Source organism: Podarcis raffonei, chromosome W, assembly GCF_027172205.1.
Source record: "Podarcis raffonei isolate rPodRaf1 chromosome W, rPodRaf1.pri, whole genome shotgun sequence".
Lineage (NCBI taxonomy): Eukaryota > Metazoa > Chordata > Lepidosauria > Squamata > Lacertidae > Podarcis > Podarcis raffonei.
In genome coordinates, this window is record NC_070620.1 from 16106639 (window position 1) to 16128380 (window position 21742).

At 41.7% G+C, this 21742-nt stretch overlaps 1 protein-coding gene across 4 annotated transcripts in view; it reads left to right on the plus strand.

The window, feature by feature from the left end:
- Window positions 1–21742, plus strand: part of LOC128406026 (fragile X messenger ribonucleoprotein 1-like) — a 169876-nt gene that overhangs the window by 107828 nt on the left and 40306 nt on the right. The gene's annotated exons all lie outside the window — the stretch shown is intronic.

Below are 21742 nucleotides of genomic sequence, written 5' to 3' on the forward strand. Positions count from 1 at the left end.
CACCATCACTTGGCCACGGAAATACTCGATTCAAGGTGGCGAGGGCGCCAGGTGGAGTACTTGGTGGCTTGGGAAGGGGAACCCGGGTCAGAAAACACGTGGGTTCCCGCGGAAGCTATCAGTGACAGGTATCTGGTGGAGGTATTCCACCGCCAGTTCCTGGACAAACCCAAACCCCTAGAGAGATTCTGGGAGGAGCAATTTGGAACCACAGACGACGAAGAGGAGTTTGAGGGGTTTTCTGACTCCGAGGTGGAGGAAGAAGAATCGGACTGGGAGGGCCACCCCGTTGGCAGGAATCAGAGCGGGTGGGAAGTGGGTTTCGAATCCACTGAGGATGGTGACAGTTCCTTCCGGGGGTTCCCTGCCTCGTCGGCCGAAGAACGGGACGAAATTGGTTCCACATGTCGGGCCGGGGGTGGAGGGGGTCCTGGGGGGGAGGTGGATGTCAGGGAACTGACATCGGAGCGAGAGGCGAAGGACCGGCTCCCAGATGATGCTGGCGAAGGACCCAGCAACAGGGGGAGAAGCAGCTCAGTAGAGGGGGAAGGAAATCAGCGCAACACCAGGGATAAAGGGGGGCAGATGGGGGAATCGGAGAGAGGGCTCCAGGACTCTTCACTGGACATCAGTGAGGAGAGCACAGGTCCTCCGCTACCCACGCCCTCCCTGCGCAGAAGACTCCCGCGCAGTGAGAGGAGGAGGAGACTGGGAGTCAAACAGCTTTTATGTTGAAAGAGGTTTAAGAAACGCCCACTGACGGATTCTGCTAGCGACTGAGGCAGCCACGTTGAGATGGGCTGTGCAGTCAGAACGGTTTAACAAGGCAATTTAGCTTGGAGAGGCGGCAGTTTATGCACGAGTAACTCATACCCATTACAGACCCTTACTGCACTCGAAGCATGGGTACCCCCAACAAAAAATTTAAAAATTCAGCAAAATATTTGGATTTTATATGTATTGGTATAATTTGGATTAACTAATGTGATATGATTGGATTGTTAAATGGAAAACTTAATAAAAATTATTTTTTTTTTAAAAAAAGAAGGAAGCCCTTATTGCCTCACTGTCCTCTGAATTGCATTTAAACTTGCCTCCAAAGAAGCAGCCTAAGTCAAAGGAAGCAACCCATTCTGTTGTAGTTGGATCTTAGGATCTCTTCTCCTAACCCCTTCAACTCTATGGGAAAAGAGGCTGAGGATGAGTTTCCTACTCCTTCCTCTCCATCCTCTTTGCTAGAAGCAAAAGTTGATGATGATTAGAATGATGGTTCTGTTCAAGACGAATCCCTTTATATAAGAATATTCCAAGAGTCTAGTGCCCCCATCCTGAAACGTAAGATAATGCACACATTAGAAAGATCAACTCAGTCTGACAAAATGTCAGCCTCAAAACCAGAGAGCGAGGTGTCTGTACTAATTAATAGTACAGCTAACCTCAGCTAACTTTATGTTGGTGCCCTCAGTATTGAAGGCGGTTGTTAAGTCTGAGCTCGATGCACCTATGCATTCTAGAAAGAATACTGCCCTGGCTGACAAGTTATATGATTTGGATCCTGAGTTCATTGCACATATTAAGACCCCTGCCATAGACCAACCGGTGTTAAATCTTTCATCTCGTCATCTGGTCCCCCGGGAGGGAGATGCCTGACTCTGGTACGTGACTGACAGGAGGCTGGAGTTTGCTCCATGTAAAATTCATGAAACAGCTGCCTTTTCCTTAAGAGCTTCCTGTGTTGCTTCATCACGTGCCCAAGCATGCATTGTGTGGCTTGAGGACTTACTGTAATCTCATCCCCAAGATGCAGCCCATCAACGCCAAATTCTGACTAAGCTAAAGGCTTGGGCCTTTATGACTGATGCCTCTATGGATTCCATTCAATTTTCAGCTAGAGCAGTGACATCCCAGATAATGGCTAGATGCACCTTGTGGCTAAAGAGTTGGAATGTGGACGCAGCGTTTAAGGTGAACCTTTCTACCGTTCCCTTTTCCGGCGGTCACCTTTTTGAGGAAGGGGCATTGAAAGATGTCCTTATTGAATCAAAGGATAAAAGGAAAGTTTTGCTAACTCAGAGAGATGACAAGCAACCAGCCCATCGTTTCTCACCAAATGCTTCTCAATCTCAGTCCTTTCGCCCCTTTCGAACCCAGAAGAGACAAAGGGACTTTGCATTCCGAACCCAGCCCTTTCATCATCGTTTTCAAGGGAGGCAAGGGTTCCAGCAGTTCCAGACTTCCTCAAATGCAAAGACAACCAAATAATGAACCCAATGACGTCCCATGTGTTTGTCGTCTTTCCAGCTTTTTCCTGCCTGGCAAAAGTCTGTCTCTGACCACTGGGTTCTGAAAATAATTTCAGAAGGTTACCTAATAGACTTCATTTCGGTTCCTCCCGATCATTTCATCCCTTCTGTACTACCAAAAAACAAACTTCGTCTTCAAGCTGTTTGGTCTTCAATTCATCATCATCTTTCCATGGGAGCTATAGTTCCAGCTCCTTCACACCAGTGTTTTTGTGGTCTCTACTCCATATTCTTCGTTGTTCCCAGAAAAGCACAGAAGAAATGGCACCCAATTCTCTTATCTCCTAGTCAAAGTGCCAACCTTTCATGAAGCGCTTGCCCATCTACAACTCACCCTCTGCACCTTGCAAGACCATGGCTTCCTAATCAACAGAGAAAAAAGCTGTCGTAACGCCTTCTCAAAAGAATCCTCCATCTCAGGGCCCTCTTGGTTACAGTGAAGGGGGAAGTGTCTCTCCAAAGAGGGATAGCCAAGATCAAAGCAGCAGCATCTCCTTTAATCTCATCGAAACATCTAGCATCGGTCTTCAGCCTCTGCATGTCAGCTTCGCAGATTGCACCCTCGGCAAAACACCATGCCTGCACCCTGCAGTGGACTCTACTCCCTCATCAGTGGGCCATTACCCACAATTGCTACAGGTGTCTATCACCTCATCTCAAGTTCTTCATGTGTTGGTGGACCCGCACGGAAAATCTTCTGAGGGGCACCCCCTTCAAGGACCCAATCAGAACTCTAATCACCACAAACACGAGTCTCCAAGTTTGGGGAGCTCACTGTCAGAACCAGTTTATTCAAGGCCTGTGGACAAAATCAGAAACACCTCAATCAATTAGCTGGAGTTGCATGCAGCCAGAATGGCGCTCATGCACTTTGCCCAACAATTCCATCTCAAACATGTTTTGATTTGGACGGACAGCTCCACTGTCAGGTCGCACACCGTTCATCAAGGTGACATGAAATCTGGTCCCTCTATAAAGAAGTGACACTCCTGTTCAACTGGGCCTAACGTCTGTCTTGCCAAATGCAAGATGATTCTTTTAAAATTAGATTCAGAAGCAATACAAATGCAAGTGGGTGAGAAGATTACAGATTTTATTCTAAACAGCAAGTAAAATATACATTACCAAGCAGGACTTCAATCTGCCACTGAGAAGCCCTGAAGAAGTGGCAAAGTGGCCCCCAGGTAGCCATCGATGCACAGCTCCACAGCCAACAGCCTTTGCACGAACTTCTGACTGCCATGCTCAAAAGCTAGATATTTTATAGATGCTGTGCCCTGTTATGGCCAGTACAGGCTCAGCTACGAGCCTCTCTACATCAAAGACAAAAAGCCAGGCCATACATCAAAGGCTTTTACTGACCAGTGCCATTCGCCAACAGACCACACATCAAATACTTTTTTACAAGGGCTAGAGAAAGTAATAAAACATAGATAACCAGAGCCAGGAAGAGTTGACCATGTCAGATCACTAATCTCAAAATCACAATAATCTTCCGGAATAAGTTTCCCATACAAGGTCACCACCTCTCCCTGACAGCAGAGCACATTGCCGGAGACTAAAATGCCCAGGCAGATTGGTTAAGCTGCAAACGGATGGACACAGGGAAATGGATGTTGGGCAGACTGATTTCCAATGGTTTCAAACCCTTTGGGATCCTCTCCAAGTAGACCTGTTTGCAACCAAAGTGAATTGACAGTTGCCCCATTATTTTCAAGGTTTCAGGACACTCAGGCGGAGGCATGGGATGTCCTGATAGCTCCCTGACCACGGGGCCTGCTTTCACCTTCCACCTTCCCTCCTCAATTGATCCTACCATGTGTTCTTCACAAGGTCAGACAAGAGAAGGCGCAATTACGTAGTTCTAGTTGCTCCACTTTGGCCTCACAGGCCATGGATGACAGAACTTCAAGCCCTGTCAATCACTCCGCCATTCCTTCTGCCTCTCTCTCCAATGTTGCTGTGACAAGGTCCACTACTATATCCCTCTCCTCAGTGGCTGAAACTGGTTGTTTAGCATTGGAGCGCCGCTGCCTAAAGCACCACGGTTTAGATGATCCAGTTGTTTCAACAATCCTAGCTTCCAGATGCCCTTTGACGAAACGTCTTTATCAATCTACACAGACAGTCTTTGCGTCTTGGTGCTCAGAATCTGGCCTGCTACCTCACAAGATATCGATTCCAAACATTCTTCGGTATCTCCAACATGGACTACAGAAAGCTTAAGGCCTAATACTCTCAAAAGACATGTCTCATCCATTCCCTCCATTCTGAGTGCTACTGGTAGGCTGCCCTTATCCCAGAACTGGTTAGTCAAACGCTTTCTCAAGGGTGCGGTACATCAACACCCATCATTGGCACATCGCTTTCCCACCTGGAATTTACACTCTGTCGTCACAGCTCTTCAGAGACCTCCGTTCGAACCTCGTATGTCTTGTACCCCTGAGGATCCTTTCTTTCAAAGTTCTCTTTTGGTGGCAATCACTTCGGCACGCCGAGTGTCAGTTTTCAGCCCTTTCTACACCTAAACATCTTTGTGTTTTCCACAAGGATAAGGTGGTGCTATGTTCAGACCTTTTCCTTCCTTCCAAAGGTGCTATCTAGATTCCACGTCCAACAAGAACTGATTCTCCCGACTTTCTGTCCGCATCCAAAACATCCTAAGGAGCAAGCCTGGCACTCCCTGGACATGTGCAGAGCTCTAAAAGTCTACCTACATCATACGAAATCCTTCCGGAAAACTGACGCTTTAAGTTTTCAAAGCAACCTTAGTGAGGTGGATTAAGGCCTATATTTTCATGGCTTATGATTCGCTTAAATTACCCTGTCCATCTCACGTTCTGGCACATGTTGGACATTTGTAGGGCAGCCACCTGGTCATCACCTTCCACCTTACCAGACATTACAAATTGGACCAGGTGTCCACAGCTGTGGTGGCCTTTGGTCTTAGTGTATTGCAGAGATGGGACCCGCCTGAAGTGGTGACTCCGCTGTGGTGTGTCCCATTCCATTGGCTACGACACCCCATGAACTAAAAAGAACAATTGGTCTTACCTGAAGTGTAGTTTTGGGAATGGGGCGTCATATCCAATGGACCCCACCCTAAGGTGCTCTACTGTACACTGGGGGGAGCATGGCCTATCTTGAGTGCCAGTTGGTCATGTTCCTTGTGTTGCGTTTCCTTGCCTTTCAGCTACTTAGCAATTTAGAGATTTTATTATAGAAATTTCCAGAGCTGAGGAAGGGGGAAGTAGGCAGATCCCCCCCCTTTAGGGACTCCATTGGTACTTTCTGCTTGGCGAATCTGGAAAACTGAGGGTGTCCAGCCTGCTTCCCAGAGGAAATAAATCCTGCGTCCAGTCAGGCTTCCCTGTGTGGCTCTGCTTGGGAGCTGACCTGGCAGGAGAGCAGAGTAGCAGCGGTCCTGCGTCCGTGTGAGATGAGGGATAAATCAAGTCCAGAGACAGTTCGGTTCTTATCTCTAGAAGCGGTTATTTACAAAGCAATAATTCCATCAGAACTTTCCGACATCTCTCCGTGCTCCAAAAGCACACACGCAGCCTCTGAGCTTTAGCTGCATCTCAGTCAGAAGCGAAAGCAAGTCTGAATGCAGACACACACTGTGACGCACTTCCCTGTCTTAAGCTCCTCCCAGATACAGGACACCACGGAGTTTTAACCCTGTCAGTTCCAAACTCCACAGGCAGACCCCCCCCCCCTTTAGGGACTCCATTGGTACTTTCTGCTTGGCGAATCTGGAAAACTGAGGGTGTCCAGCCTGCTTCCCACAAGTTTTTGCTCCTGTCTAGTGTCTCACAACAGGGTGATCATCCATTCCATTGGATACGGCGCCCCACTCCCCAAACTATACTTCAGGTAAGACTAATTTTTTCTTTATGATTTTATCAGTCTCTCACATCATTGTGGAGGAATTTTGACCCACTCTTCTTTACATTGTTGCTTCAGTTCATTGAGGTTTGATGGCATTTGTCTATGTACAAATTAAGGTCCTGCAGAGCATTTCAACTGGGTTGAGGTCTGGATTTTGATTGGGCCATTGCAACACCTTGACTGTTCTTTTTCAGTTATTCAGTTGTATATTTGCTGGTGTGCTTGGGATCCTTGTCCTGTTGCATGACCCCATTTAGGCCAAGCTTCAGCTATTGGGCAGATGGCCACACATTTGACTCTAGAATACTTTGGTATACAGACTTCCGGTTTCCAGCCATGGCGTTTGGCTGTTTTCCCAGGACCCCGGACCCCAATTGTACAGGTTTTCAGGGATAATATGGGGGTAATTATCCCTGCCGACCTGCCCCCCCAGGGCAGGGGGGGATTGGCTGTCACCCGCGGTTCGTCCAATAACTGCTGCTCGCTACAGAATGCGGGGGCAGGGACACTGGGTGTGGAGCACTGCACAAATTGGAAACTCTCCAGCGTCATTGCCATGAGCAGAAGGAGATAAAAAAAGACCTGCTAAATAATTCAGTCCCTGGATGCCAAAGCTTTGAATTGAAAAGGACTTTCATCGTTGCGCTTCAATTTAAGTGAGGTGAGTGGTTGTTTCCTTTTCTACATTTGCTACTCGTGATTTGCCGAACCTCACTAAGAAAGAATTAACTATCTAAGTGGAATGCAGGAGGAACTGTAAAATTAATTTTGTGCTGGGTTGCACAGTTCTCTGTGGAGAGCCCCAATTAGAACTGGCAAAAACAAGATCAGATACGAAGGAGGCTCGGGCTGAAAAAAATGGCGGTGGCTGTGGTGCAGGAGAAAAAGAAACGGCCTCTGAGGGTGGGGAGGACATTCATTGGTTTATAATTGGGGAATATTTCACATTAAAAAAACCTGCATTTGCTTGCATGGACTTTTCTAATATATGGTGTAATGTGAAAGTGAGGGTGAATCTTTTATTTTGGCTGGCTTCCCTAGGGCCCGGGGGAGCAAGCTTGGATCTTAGAGGAACTAAACTAAACAATCACCAAACAATTATTGAAGTATACTTCACGGCACTGTTTTTCTATGGGAGATTCACAGAACACTAACTTGGAAAACTAATTTGGAACACTACAGAAGACTCATATTTGGAACATTAACTCATTAAAAGACTTGCAAGATTGCTGCATCATAAATCTTACTAAAAGAAGGAGAGTTGGAAGAGCCTGGAAGATGAAATGGTGAAATGAAAGATGGGGCCACTGAGAGGACTTCGCTGAAAATCAATTGAATGATACCAACCTAGAATAAACTGCCTCCTGCATGTTAATAGAAATATGGATTTGTTGGACATGATAGAGTCATACACCAGGGACTGTGAAGATAAAACAATGGGTTAAAATCGGACTTATGAAACGGGGGGGGGGGGAACAAGAGAGAAGATTGCAGGAACAAGTGAAAGAGATTTTCTCCTGACATCCAGAACATGGGAAGTTCCCTTGAAATGTTTTAATTTGGAATGTATAATTGGCTTTATTGTTTGCATTATGATGTGGCAAGATTCATCTGATTCGTTACCAGTTGGAATGTTATTAATTGAAAATTAATAAAAAATATATTTTTAAAAAATAATACTTTGGAATACAGAGGAGTTCATGGTTGACTCAATGACTGCAAGATTCCCAGGTCCTGTGGCTGCAGAACAAGCCCAAATCATCACCCCTCCACCACCATGCTTGACAGTTGGTATGAAGTTTTTGTGTTTGGTTTCTGCCAAATGTGGCGCTGGACATTATGGCCAAACATCTCCACTTTGGTCTCGTCTGTGTAAAGGACATTGTTCCAGAAGTCTTGTGGTTTGTTCAGGTGCAACTTTGCAAACCTAAGTCATGCTGCCATCTTCTTTTTAGAGAGAGAAGGCTTTCTCCTGGAAACACTTCCAAACAAACCATACTTGTTTTGTCTTTTTCTAACATTTAACATGCTAACTGAGGCCTGTAGAGCCTGAGATGTAACTCTTGGGTTTTTTGCAGTTTCTCTGAGCTTGGGGTGAATTTGCTGGGACATGAATTTGCTGAGATGTCCTCTCCTGAGAAGATTGGCAACTTTCTTGAATGTTTTCCACTTTTGAATAATCTTTCTCACTGTAGAATGATGGACTTAAAATTGGTTGGAGATGGCCTTATAACCCTTCCCAGTTTCATGGACAGCAACAATTGCTTCTCTAAGAGCATTGTGTTGTCTTTCCTCATTGGCATTGTGTTAAAACACACCTGAATGCTCCAGACCAGCAAACTGCTAAAACTTCGGCTTTTATAGAGGTGGGCATACTTGCTGATGATCAATTAAGCAAAGGCATTTGATTAGCAGCACCCGTCTGCTACTTTGCCTCTTAATTCTTATGAAAGGACTAAGGGTGTACTTAGTTTTTCACACACGATTTTTCCATCTTGGCTTTATTTCTGTTAAATCATGACACAGTGTAATATGTCATGTGTTGTTGTTCATCTGAGGTTGTATTTACCTAATTTTAAGACCTGCTAAGGAACAAATGATTGCTATTGTGTCCTGATATGTAAAACCACAAAATTCAAAGAGGGAGCACTCCCCCCATGACTGTAGATGTCAAATAGCATGGGAAACAGGATGGAACCCTGTGGTACACCACAGGACAACTCCCATGGTACTGAACAGTAGCCTCCCATTATTACTTTCTGGAATTGACCCTGGAGGCAGGAGTGGAACCACTGAAGTACAGTGCTCCCTACCCCAATCCCTCACCCTCTCCAGTGAAGCATTAATCACTGGGACCCACCCAGTGTTTTCATTTTGTATTTTTATGTTGGTGAACTGCCCTGTGATCTACTAAGTCTCAAACAAAGTTTGAGGCTATGAAATGCGCACGTGATCTCTTTGGAAGACTCCTTTATCTTGCAGCAGTTCAACAATGGGACATTGGAAAAGTGATTGAATTTCCACTCACACCAGTTCCCCTGTCTTTAGGCCAAATTGGAAGATCTCTGAATAAAATCGATAAGAGCAAACTTGTGCATAAATTAAAAGAGTATCAAAACTCAAGTAAAGAAAATCCATGGCCTGTTCATGCTTTTATATATGATGCAATGTTTATGGTACATAGCAATACGTGTGTGCCCTGTATAGTACATAGCATGATACATAGCATGAAGTTTCCTACAACCTATGGAGATGTAGCATACAAACTACTAGAAAACATTTGCATCACATCCACCGAAGAGGTTCACCTGATTTGTGATACGTACATGACTCCTAGCATAAAATATACTGAACATGGCAATCACTATGGGCCAGCATTATTGGGCAACATAATAGTGACAGGACCAGAACAGAAAGCTCAAAAAAAACACACCCTCAAGAGGTCTTGCTGAAAAATTCATTTAAGTCCTCTCTCGTTGCTTTCATTTGCAATGAATGGAAAAAGGATAAGTACATAAATATTCTGGGTGAAAGAACACTGTATGTTGTTACTGAAGATACATGCTATCGATACAAAAGACAAAACACTGTTATGAACTGCATACAAATTCCTGAACTTAAGTGTCATCACCAGGAAGCTGATACATGCATAATTTCCCATATCCAATACATAGCTCAGCAACATAACTCAAAAAGAAAAATTGTCATTCGAGCCAATGACATGGACATTCTTGTTATGCTGGTGTACCATCAAAGTAGACCAGTATAAAGTAAGTAGCACATAAGCTTACTTTATACTGGTCTACTACGAGAATATACTTTGGCTGCCTCATGAGAAGAGAAGACTCCCTGGAAAAGACCCTGATGTTGGGAAAGATGGAGGGCACAAGGAGAAGGGGACGACAGAGGACGAGATGGTTGGATAGTGTTCTCGAAGCTACAAACATGAGTCTGACCAAATTGCGGGAGGCAGTGGAAGACAGGAGTGCCTGGCATGCTCTGGTCCATGGGGTCACGAAGAGTCGGACACGACTAAACGACTAAACAACTACTACTACTACTACTACTATGAGAATTGGCAGCATAAGTTCATTTCTGGTGTACCATCAAAGGCACTTCCAGAACTGTAGTGTGTGGATGGAAAGTGGATTAGCAACAAATAACACAAGACGTTTTATAGATGTTACCAATATTGCAGAAGATCTTGGTAATGATTTGGCTTTGGCACTACCTGGCTTCCATGCATTTGCTGGATCGGACTTTACTGCATCTTTCACTAGACAAGGAAAAATTAAACCTTTCAGGATAATGTACAACAAATACGAAGTTTTTTGCAAGTGTAGGAGAGGAAGTGGAACTCACAAATGAGTTATTTACTGGTGCTGAGCAATACGTGTGTGCCCTGTATAGACAGTCTGTTTACACATCAGTCACACAAGCAAGATACAATTTGTTCAAAATAAAATGTGCTGCAGCGACAACCTTTACAGACGATTCAAAGTATTGGTCCCACTCTTCTTCCCCTGTCAAGAGCTGCTATTTGTGAAAAGTTAAAAAGAAGCAATGCTGTTGCACTAATATGGAAGAAAGCTAACCAGCAAAACCCATACCACGGAATTGATCTGGTGAAACATGGGTGGTATTTATGTAATGGGAATTACAAAATTCTGTGGTTTGAAGAACCTATGTGCCCTGAGTACCTTGATGTGGTAAATGATGAAGGCTTAGAAAGTGAAGAGGATGCATACAGTAGTGACAGCAATGAAAGTGATGACTAAGAGAACCGAAAGACTATTAACAATTATTTGGCAAATAGAGGACTTCCAGTCTGCCTGGGAAGTGGGATTGCGGCGCGAAGCGGTTCGTCCTGTTAAAGACGTCTGTTTGGGCTACTTTGGACCTGTAGGGGAAGCGCTAGGGCTACGCGCTCCCCTGAAAAAGCCCCACAGAAGAGTGGGGTCTCAAGGGGACCAGATGAAATGGGGTAACTCGCCTAGGGCTACGCGCTCCCCTGAAAAAGCCCCACAGAAGAGTGGGCTCTCAAGGGGACCAGATGAAATGGGGTAACTCGCCGCAGCTTCTCTGCTTTCTTGCTGCTGCGTCTGCAGCGAGGGGGGGGGAGAAGCGGGAAGCGGCTTGAGTCCATTCACGGTGATATCGCAGTCCAGTAGCTGAAGCCACAAGTCACCACCAAAAGCAGCTGATTTTCCAAACAAGGTAATCAATGCCAAAAGCTTTTAGATATTTTATTTAATAAATTTGGACTTTAAAATTAATTTGGAGAAGATGGAAACTAAATAGGAAGTCAACTTCCATTTTCTGAATGACAGGCTCTGCAAGCAGAGATTTGTGAATGAGAGATGAGATGATAATAATAATAATAATAATAGTAATAGTAATAATAATTTATTTATACCCCGCCCGCCCATCTGGCTGGGTTTCCCCAGCCACTCTGGGCGGCTTCCAACAAAACACTAAAACACAATAACCTATTAAACATTAAAAGCTTTCCTAAACTGGGCTGCCTTCAGATGTCTTCTAAAAGTTTAGTAGTTATTTTTCTCTTTGACATCTGGTGGGAGGGCGTTCCATAGGGCGGGTGCCACTACCAAGAAGGCCCTCTGCCTGGTTCCCTGTAACTTGGCTTCTCGCAGGGAGGGAACCTCCAGAAGGCCCTCAGCGCTGGACCTCAGTGTCCGGGCAGAACGATGGAGGTGGAGACGCTCCTTCAGGTATACTGGACCCGAGGCCGTTTAGGGCTTTAAAGCTCAGCACCAACACTTTGAATTGTGCTTGGAAACATACTGGGAGCCAGTGTAGGTCTTTCAAGACCAGTGTTATATGGTCTCGGCGGCCGCTCCCAGTCACCAGTCTAGCTGCCGCCTTCTGGATTAGTTGTAGTTTCCGGGTCACCTTCAAAGGTAGCCCCACGTAGAGCGCATTGCAGTAGTCCAAGCGAGAGATAACTAGAGCATTCACCACTCTGGCAAGACAGGTTGCTGGCAGGTAGGGTCTCAGCCTGCATACCAGATGGAGCTGATAAACAGCTGCCCTGGACACAGAATTGACCTGCACCTCCATGGACAGCTGTGAGTCCAGAATGACTCCCATGCTGCGCACCTGGTCCTTCAGGGGCACAGTTACCCCATTCAGGACCAGGGAGTTCTCCACACCCGCCCGTCTCCTGTCCCCCAAAAACAGTACTTCTGTCTTGTCAGGATTCAACTTCAATTTGTTAGACGCCATCCATCCTCCAACCGCCTCTAGACACTCACACAGGACCTTTACCGCCTTCACTGGTTCCGATTTGAAAGAGAGGTAGAGCTGGGTATCTTCCGCATACTGATGAACACCCAGCCCAAACCCCCTGATGATCTCTCGCAGCGGCTGCATGTAGATGTTGAAAAGCATGGCAAATAGAAGGGGAAGAAATGGAGGCAGTGAGAGATTTTACTTTCTTGGGGCTCCATGTTCACTGCAGATGGTGACAGCAGCCACGAAATTAAAAGACGCCTGCTTCTTGGGAGAAAAGCAATGACAAACAGCATCTTAAAAAGCAGAGACACCACTTTGCCAACAAAGGTCCGTATAGTAAAAGCTATGGTTTTCCTAGTATATGTATGGAAGTGAGAGCTGGACCATAAAGAAGGCTGATCGCCGAAGAATTGATACTTTTGAATTATGGTGCTGGAGGAGACTCTTGAGAGTCCCATGGACAGCAAGAAGATCAAACCTATCCTTTCTGAAGGAAATCAGCCCTGAGTGCTCACTGAAAGGACAAATCATGAAGCTGAGGCTCCAATACTTTGGCCACCTCATGAGAAGAGAAGACTCCCTGGAAAAGACCCTGATGTTGGGAATGATGGAGGGCACAAGGAGAAAGGGACGACAGAGGACGAGATGGTTGGATAGTGTTCTCGAAGCTACCAGCATGAGTTTGACCAAACTGTGGGAGGCAGCGGAAGACAGAAGTCCCTGGCATGCTCTGGACCATGGGGTCACAAAGAGTCGGACACGACTAAACGACTAAACAACAACAGAAAAATTATGGGGAAAAGTAAACAGAAATCAACTGTGGCAACAAGACAGAAATCTGGAGACAAGAGAAGGGTCTCTGCTCAGGAGGATACAGGGAAAAATGGCTAAATCTGACTTTTCAGAACTTAATGGTTTTACATTTTGCAGAATTTAAAAGGGGAATGGATCAGTCAATGGAGAAATTAACTAGGGAAGTAAAAGCTGACACTGAGAAAAATACTGATGTGCTCTCACAGAAATTTGACAAATTAGATGAAAAAGTGAATTCTTTAGAAGTCAAAATTGAGAAATTGGAAAAGTCAGCGGGCAAGGTGGAGGACATTAAAACAGAACAAGGGGCCATGGGGGGCCTCTCTAACAGACAGAATGAACTGAAAGAACAGTTGCTGCTTCTACAATTAAAGCAGAACGCTAACTCGGTTTGATTACCAGAAAATTAAAAAGAGCAAAGCCTTGCCATGTACTTGAGCAAGATCTTGGCAGATTGGATGGGTTTAGGACAAGAGCGTTGAGAAAGAAGACAGCCTGCAGACGTCTTAGTAACCTTTGTTACAAAAAGAGTGGAGGATGCAATCCTTCAAAAAATATTACGAAGGTCTGCAGGTTGAGGGTAAAAAGGTTGACACATTTCCGGAAATCCCCTTTAAATTAAGAATTAGGAGACAGAGGTACAAGATCCTGACAACAGTCCTTAGAAAAAGTGATATAAAATACAAATGGGAATTTCCAGAAGGAATTTCCTTTACCTACAGAAAGAAAAGATACAGGCTGGTGACGGAGAGTCAGGTCCATGAATTTATGGAAAAACATGGCAGGAACCCTGAGTTCAGAGATGGGACAAGAGATTCGAAAAGCCCCCTTGATCAGCAAAGGGAGGCCTTGAAACATCTGGAGGGAGCAGTAGGCGGAGAAACAGGTTTTTTAAGCAAAAATGATAATGGCAAATCTTAAAGAACTGAGTTGAAATGTGAATGGATTGAATAAGGAAGCAAAAAGAAACAGGATTGAACATGTAATTCTTAAACAAATCGTAGATATAATTCGTCTTCAGGAAACACACGTAGCAAAAAACCATTAAAGAGTTTGGTTAGTAAAAAAAACTAGGGATGGGTTTCATTTCAGCAGATAATGCAAAAAGTGGTGTAATAGTTTATATTAAGCTTGCACTTGAACCCAAACTAATCCAAAAAGACGACAAAAGGAGAATTCTAGTGGTACAAATTAAAGTCCAAGGAGAAAAGATATTATTGGTAGGAATATACGCACCAAATGAAAATAAATCAAAGTTCTTTCAAAAATTGGAAACAGATCTTCTGGAGTTTGCAGATGAGAAGATAATGGGAGACTTAAATGGGGTTTCGATGCGCTGCTCTGGTTCGCCAGAAGCGGCTTAGTTATGCTGGCCACATGACCCGGAAGCTGCAGACAAACGCCAGCTTCTTGGCCTATAGAGTGAGATGAGCGCCGCAATCCCAGAGTCATCCGCAACTGGACCTAACAGTCAGGGGTACCTTTACCTTTAAATGGGGTACCATCATTAGAGATGGATAGAACAATTAGGAAAAAAGATACCAAAGACGGTAGGCTACCCAAAACTTTTTTTGACATGACAGAGACATTGAAGCTAATAGATATCTGGAGAGTAAAACATTTGTTTGACTAACAGTTCACTTTCTTCTCTCATGTAGTACAGTGGTACCTCGGGTTACATACGCTTCAGGTTACAGACTCTGCTAACCCAGAAATAGTACCTCGGGTTAAGAACTTTGCTTCAGGATGAGAACAGAAATTGTGTGGTGGCGGCGCAGCAGCAGCGGGAAGCCCCATTAGCTAAAGTGGTGCTTCAGGTTAAGAACAGTTTCAGGTTAAGAACAGACCTCCGGAATGAATTAAGTACTTAACCTGAGGTACCACTGTAGTGCCCGACTGGATGCGGTTTGGATTTCAAAAGAATTAGAACTAAAAGTTCAAACAAATTGAAATAGATCCCAGAACATTGTCAGGGCTTCCTCTTTCTGGCTGTGGGAAATGGCTGACTCCCATACGATCGGATCCCAGCCGTGCTGGTAATTCAGGGCTGATATGGGGGTAATTAGCCCTGGCATACTCGCCAGGGTGAGGGAGGATTGTCTCACAGACCCACAGATTGTTTGAGATTGTCAGCTTGCATCAAGGTGCAAGTGGCAGGACACTGGGTCCCAGAGCACAACACGGCTGGCACTCTCCGATGCCATTCTCATAGCCGGAAATATTTGCTTGATAAAATGATTGGATTTGGATGATAAACAGACTAGCCTGGACTGAAGAAGACTAAGGGAAAACCTCCAAAACTGTACAGTTCCTGGTGTTTAAGCTCGGACTTCAAAGAGGTTCTCATCATGGTGTGTGGATTACGGAGGTGTTTGGTATGTCTTTTTTCTCTTCTTAACATCTACAATTGGTTTTCAATTCTAAGCCTCATTAAGAAACTTAATTTTTTTAAAAGAGAGTACAGATAGACTTCTATTTATAATTATTTAACTCTGCAGCTTTACTTAGACTTGAAAGACTTGATAAAGATAAAAGAAGAAAGAAGATAGTGTTTGTTAATATGACGCAGCACGGAAAAATGAGAATCTCTCCCTTTTCGAGAGAAGCAGGAAATATTTGCTGGCTGACTTTGTAATGCCTGGAGATAACATACTGTATAGTGCAGCTGTTTGCAGAAGTTTTTCATTATGAGCGAGAGAGAAGGCTGATGGATGTCTAGCAGCCCCCCCCTCTAGGGCCCGGAGAGGGGGATTGTGTCGTCTCCGAGAGGCTGATTGATCACCAAATGACTTATATCTGTGGAATACAGCTCATTTACATTGCATTATTGCAAACAGTATGCTCAACAATTTACAGTAATAACAGTGTGGACGCAACTATGTTATTAAATCTCAAACGAAAAGCTTGGACAACAGCCCGGATTGGAATTATTTAACAACTTGGGAGTTGCTTCATCATTAAACTTCAGACAATAGACTTGGACAACAGCCCGGATTGGAAAATTGGAATGGAGTCAAGGAAAGCTGCGCTGGAAAATAGACAGTTGAAAAAATATATATACACAAATAAAGCTATATTCGACGGACAAAAGGATATATGATTTCTGACATGACTGAGAATCTTAGAGCCAGGGACAGAGAACTTTAAAGCGTTAAGATCAGAAGGCAGAAAATATGAAAACAATGAGAAGAGGCAGGAACGAAGATTTGGAGATATGCTTCAGAGGTCCAGACTATGGGGAGCCTGGAAAAATTAATAATTACAATTTGGACTATAATTGGCTGTTTTTTAAATTTTAGTTTATTATTTTTAATTGGATTATGATTCGGATATGTTGATTGGCTGTTTTTATTGGAAAATCAATAAAAATGATTTTTTTAAAAAAAAGATCCCAGAACATTGTCGGATCATAATCCTATAATAATGGAAATCCAGAAAGAAAATCAATCCACTTTTAGATGGAGATTGAATGAAGAATTACTAGATGATAATATTCTGTTAGAAAAAGCAAAAAATGTCCTGGGAGATTATTTTGAACTAAATCTTAATAATGGAACCAGGCTGCAAACAGTGTGGGACGCGAGCAAAGCAGTTATGAGGGGAGTGTTTATCCAACAAAATTCAATCAAGAAGAAGGCAAGAGAAAAGAAAAAGAAAGAAATTTTAGATGAAATATTAGGGAAAGAAAAAGAATTAAAAAAAACCTAATGAGATAATTAAACAGGCACTTAAATGGTTACGAATTCAATATTCAATGGTGATCAATGACGAAATAAATTGAAAGAATTAAAAGGATGAAACCAAAGTATTTTGAACATGCCAACAAGCCAGGGAAATTATTGGCATGGCAAATGAGGAAAAGCGAGCCAAAAAACTACATAAATAAGATAAAACATAATGGCAAGATCACTGATAAACCAAGGGAAATAAGGGAAGCCTTTACTAAGTATTTTATAGACCTTTACAAAAAAGGAACTGAAAAGACCCTGATGGAAGAATATATAAAAAGTAGTAATCTCCCAAAAATAAAAGTAGAAATGCTAATATTAAATGCCGAAATTACATTGCAGAAAATATTTGAAGCAATAAATCAAGCAAAGACAGGTAAATCTCCAGGACCAGATGGAATATCAGCAAAATATTATAAAAAAATAAATGAACAGCTTGTGATTCCCCTAAAGGATATAATGAATGAGTTTTTAAAAACAGGGGAAGTCCTGGAAACATGGAAAGAAGCCTATATAACATTAATACCAAAACAAGATTCAGATATAACATTAGTAAAAAATTATAGGCCTATCTCATTATTAAATAATGATTACAAACTGTTTGCATATATTCTTGCTAAAAAAAACTTGGGAAGAATATATACATCAAGATCAAGCAGGATTTCTTCCAGGTAGACAAATAAAAGATAATATTAGAAATGTTTTTAACATAATTGAATACTTGGAAGTATGAAATGAAAAGCAAGCAGCTCTGATGTTTATAGATGCAGAAAAAGCATTTGATAATGTTTATTGGGACTTCATGAAAAGAGTTCTTGAAGAAATGGAATTTGGAGCAAAATTTAATAAGGGAATACAAGCCATATATTCAGAACAGAATGCAAAATTAACTATTAATCAGGTGATAACAAACCAATGTAAAATACAGAAAGGAACTAGGCAAATGTCCGTTATCACCGCTTTTGTTCATTGTGGTCTTGGAGGTCTTGGCAAGGAATATCTAAGCAGACAAAGAAGTAGTAGGAATAAGAATAAAGAAAAGTGAACATAAATTGAAAGCCTTCGCGGACGATTTGGTTGTTATGGTTGAAGATCCAAAGAATTCTTTCCCTAGAGTAATAGAAAAAATCCAAAAGTTTGGACAGGTGGCATGTTTTAAATTAAATAAAAGTAAAACTAAATTGTTAGTTAAAAATCTCAAAGAATTAGAAAAGAGTTATCAGAATCTATTGATACAGAAACTACTAATCTTTAATATTACAATATTTGCTCAAATAATCTTTAAATTTCTTCCATCTTCATCTGCCATTCTTCCACAGTTGGTAGTTCTTGTGTTTTCCATTTTTTGGCTATTAAAATTTGTGCAGCAGCTTTGGCATACAAAAATACCTTTACATCTTTCTTGGGCAGTTCAGAACCTAATATTCCAAGGAGAAAGGCCTCTGGTTTCTTTACAAATGTATATTTCATTATAAATCTTTTCCCAGAAGTCTTTTACCTTGGGACAGGTCCACCACATGTGATAAAAAGTACCTTCTTTTGCTTTACATTTCCAGCGTAAATTATCACAGTTTTGATAAATCTTAGCTAATTTAACCGGGGTCAAGTACCACCTATACATCATTTTCATAATATTTTCCTTTAACATCGTACATGCAGTAAACTTAACCCCTTTCTTCCAAAGCCTCTCCCAATCTTCCATCATTATATTGTGTCCCACATCTTGTGCCCAATCAATCATAACCGATTTAACTTGTTCATCTTTTATGTGCCACTCCAATAAGAAATTATACATTTTAGACATATTCTTAACACTAGTGTCTAACAACTCCGTTTCCAATTTGGTTTTTTCTGTTGCAAAACCATTTCTCTTATCAATCTTAAATAATTCAATCTTAAATAATCTCTTATCAATCTTAAATAATATTGAAGCCAATTCACATTATCCTTAATTTGTTCAAACAATTTTAATTTAAATTAAATTAAATCCAAAGGGATATTATAGATGATAATACTAAATTACTGAAGAAGACGTATAGTATACTTTTGGAATGGGAAACTAAAGATGAGGAGGTTAAATCGGTAATGATTAAGTGGGCACAGGATATACAGTGGTACCTCGGGTTACATACGCTTCAGGTTACATACGCTTCAGGTTACACACTCCGCTAACCCAGAAACAGTGCTTCAGGTTAAGAACTTTGCTTCAGGATAAGAACAGAAATTGTGCTCCTGCAGCGCGGCAGCAGTGGGAGGCCCCATTAGCTAAAGTGGTGCTTCAGGTTAAGAACAGACCTCTGGAACGAATTAAGTACTTAACCCGAGGTACCACTGTAGGTCATAACATACAATTTGAAGATTGGATAAGGCTTTGGAAAATGAATTTTAAATTTATGGTTTGTATATTGCTTAAAGAGAACTATATGAAGATGATGTACAGGTGGTATGTCACATCAAAAAAAATGACAAAAATGTATAAAACAGAACAAAAGAACTGTTGGAGATGTAAAGAAGGGGAAGGTACATTTTATCATATGTGGTGGGATTGTAAGATTATAAAGAAATTTTGGGAAATGCTTTATAATTGAAAATAATGTTTAAAGTAACGTTTGTTTAAAAAAACAAAACCTTTTTTGCTAGGCATTCTAGGAAAAGATATTCCGAAAGAGAAACAGACATTATTCATGTATGCTACAACAGCAGCAAGAATTTTAATAGCGCAAAATTGGAAGACTGGAGAAAGATCATCAAAAGAACAATGACAAGAAAAATGGATGAACTACACAGAGTTAGCAAAGTAAACGGACAAATTGCAAGAAAAGGACAAGAGTGACTTTGGAAAAGAATGGGAACCTTTTACAACATACTTACAGAAACAACAACAAAAATGGACTCAATGGCAGGATTTAAATTAACGTATACAACTTTAATTACAAAGAACAAGAAGACTTAACATATTGACAAAATAATATTATATATAAACAGCTGAATGTAACATTTTATGTAACAAACCAGAAATGGAAGTTGAGGGAAGTCAATGGGGGGGGCACTGGAAAATGAGTGTTATTGATATTGGATTTTGTTATGAGAAAAATAAAATTTATACACACACACACACACAATTATTTTGCAGATTGTGAAAAATTCATTTATAATACTCATTAAAATATTCATTATTTGATTTCAGATTCATTAATCATTATAGTCTGTGAATTATAATAGTCAAATATAATAGTCTAAGTGTTTCAGTAAATAAATACATTTTACTCATCTGCTTTATGCTCATTTTTTAGTTACACTGAGTGACGTGTGGGGTAAAATACTCATTTCTGGAGTTCGAAACTAAAAAAACAGAAAGCTTAGATGTTATGTAAAATATTGACATAACAAGCTTTTGTTATTATTAGATTAACTTGATTTTTTTAAAAAATAAAGCCTCTGCGACAGACCATTGATAAGTTACAGCTGTTTCAATGCCTCGAAGTGAAAATGACATGGCGGCCATATTGATGACATCATATTTCATACCCCCACCACTGATATTTACTAAGACTGCCATATTTTGTTTGTATAGGTAGTAGGCTTTCCAAAAAACAACACCACCGCAGCGCTTTTGGCATTTCTAGGGTAAATAAATCTGGTCTAGCTCTTGGTCTATGATGGTCTGTAGAATGATAACATGATTTGACTCATTGAATGTGCCTCATGTGGGGTACTTTTCTGCCTAATTCAGAAACTGCAGCTGCAAAGGGGTTCGTGGGACACCTAGCTTTATAGGCATTAAAGCAGTGTTGAGATCAGCAGCTGTTGCTTGTTAGCTTGTGAGCGAAATTTTTTTTTGTTGACATTGAAAGCAGTAAACAACCTGGGACTAGGATATCTAGCAGACCACCTTCCATGGTACAAATCAAGCTCAATTTTAAGATCTTTTGAAGAGACCCCACTGGTCAGTTCACAACCAACAAATTGATTCTTGCTGACAATGTGGAAGTGGTCCTTTTCGGTGATAGCACCCACCTTCTGGAATCCCCTCCCTAGGCAATTCATGCGGTAGAGACAGTACTGACCTTTAATCAACTTTTTAAAACTTCGTTGACCCACACCTTCCTCAACTCTGAGTCTTAATATTTTTTCTTTTGTACACTGCTTGGATTTATTTGTGATATATTTTGTTTTATTTAATCCATAAAATTTATATACCACTTGATTGTAGAAAAAAGCTCAAAGTGGTTTACAAAAATTATCACTAAAATATTTACAACCATAATTTAAAACATAGATAACGTTAAAACCACAACAGAGTAGACTAAAACAAATTAAAACTCATACAAACTTTCTAAACATCTGGATAGGCTTGTCTAAATAAGAATGTATTCAGCTGTTTTTATCTGGAAATTTTATTGAATAAATGTTGTATTTTTATATAATTGTATTGAATACTCCAAGTGAATCTTGGTCCAAGTGAATTAATGGTCCGTTAATTTCAGTGGATCTGCTCTGGGCGGAACTTAGTTGGAAAAAACTCTTAGTTTCTATGTAAACCACTTGGATAGTGTTACTTTCTTATTTGCTTGTAATATTTTATACTACTTAATATTATAACATACATAGGTCTTGGCTGCCATCTGGAAAGTTTGATTATTCATAGTGCTTACTAGTAATCAGGGCTTTTTTCCAGAAAAAGAGGCGCCAGAACTTGTTGACCTTTCTTTAGGGGAGGACCTTCGCCCACTTGCCCCACTGCCATGGCAA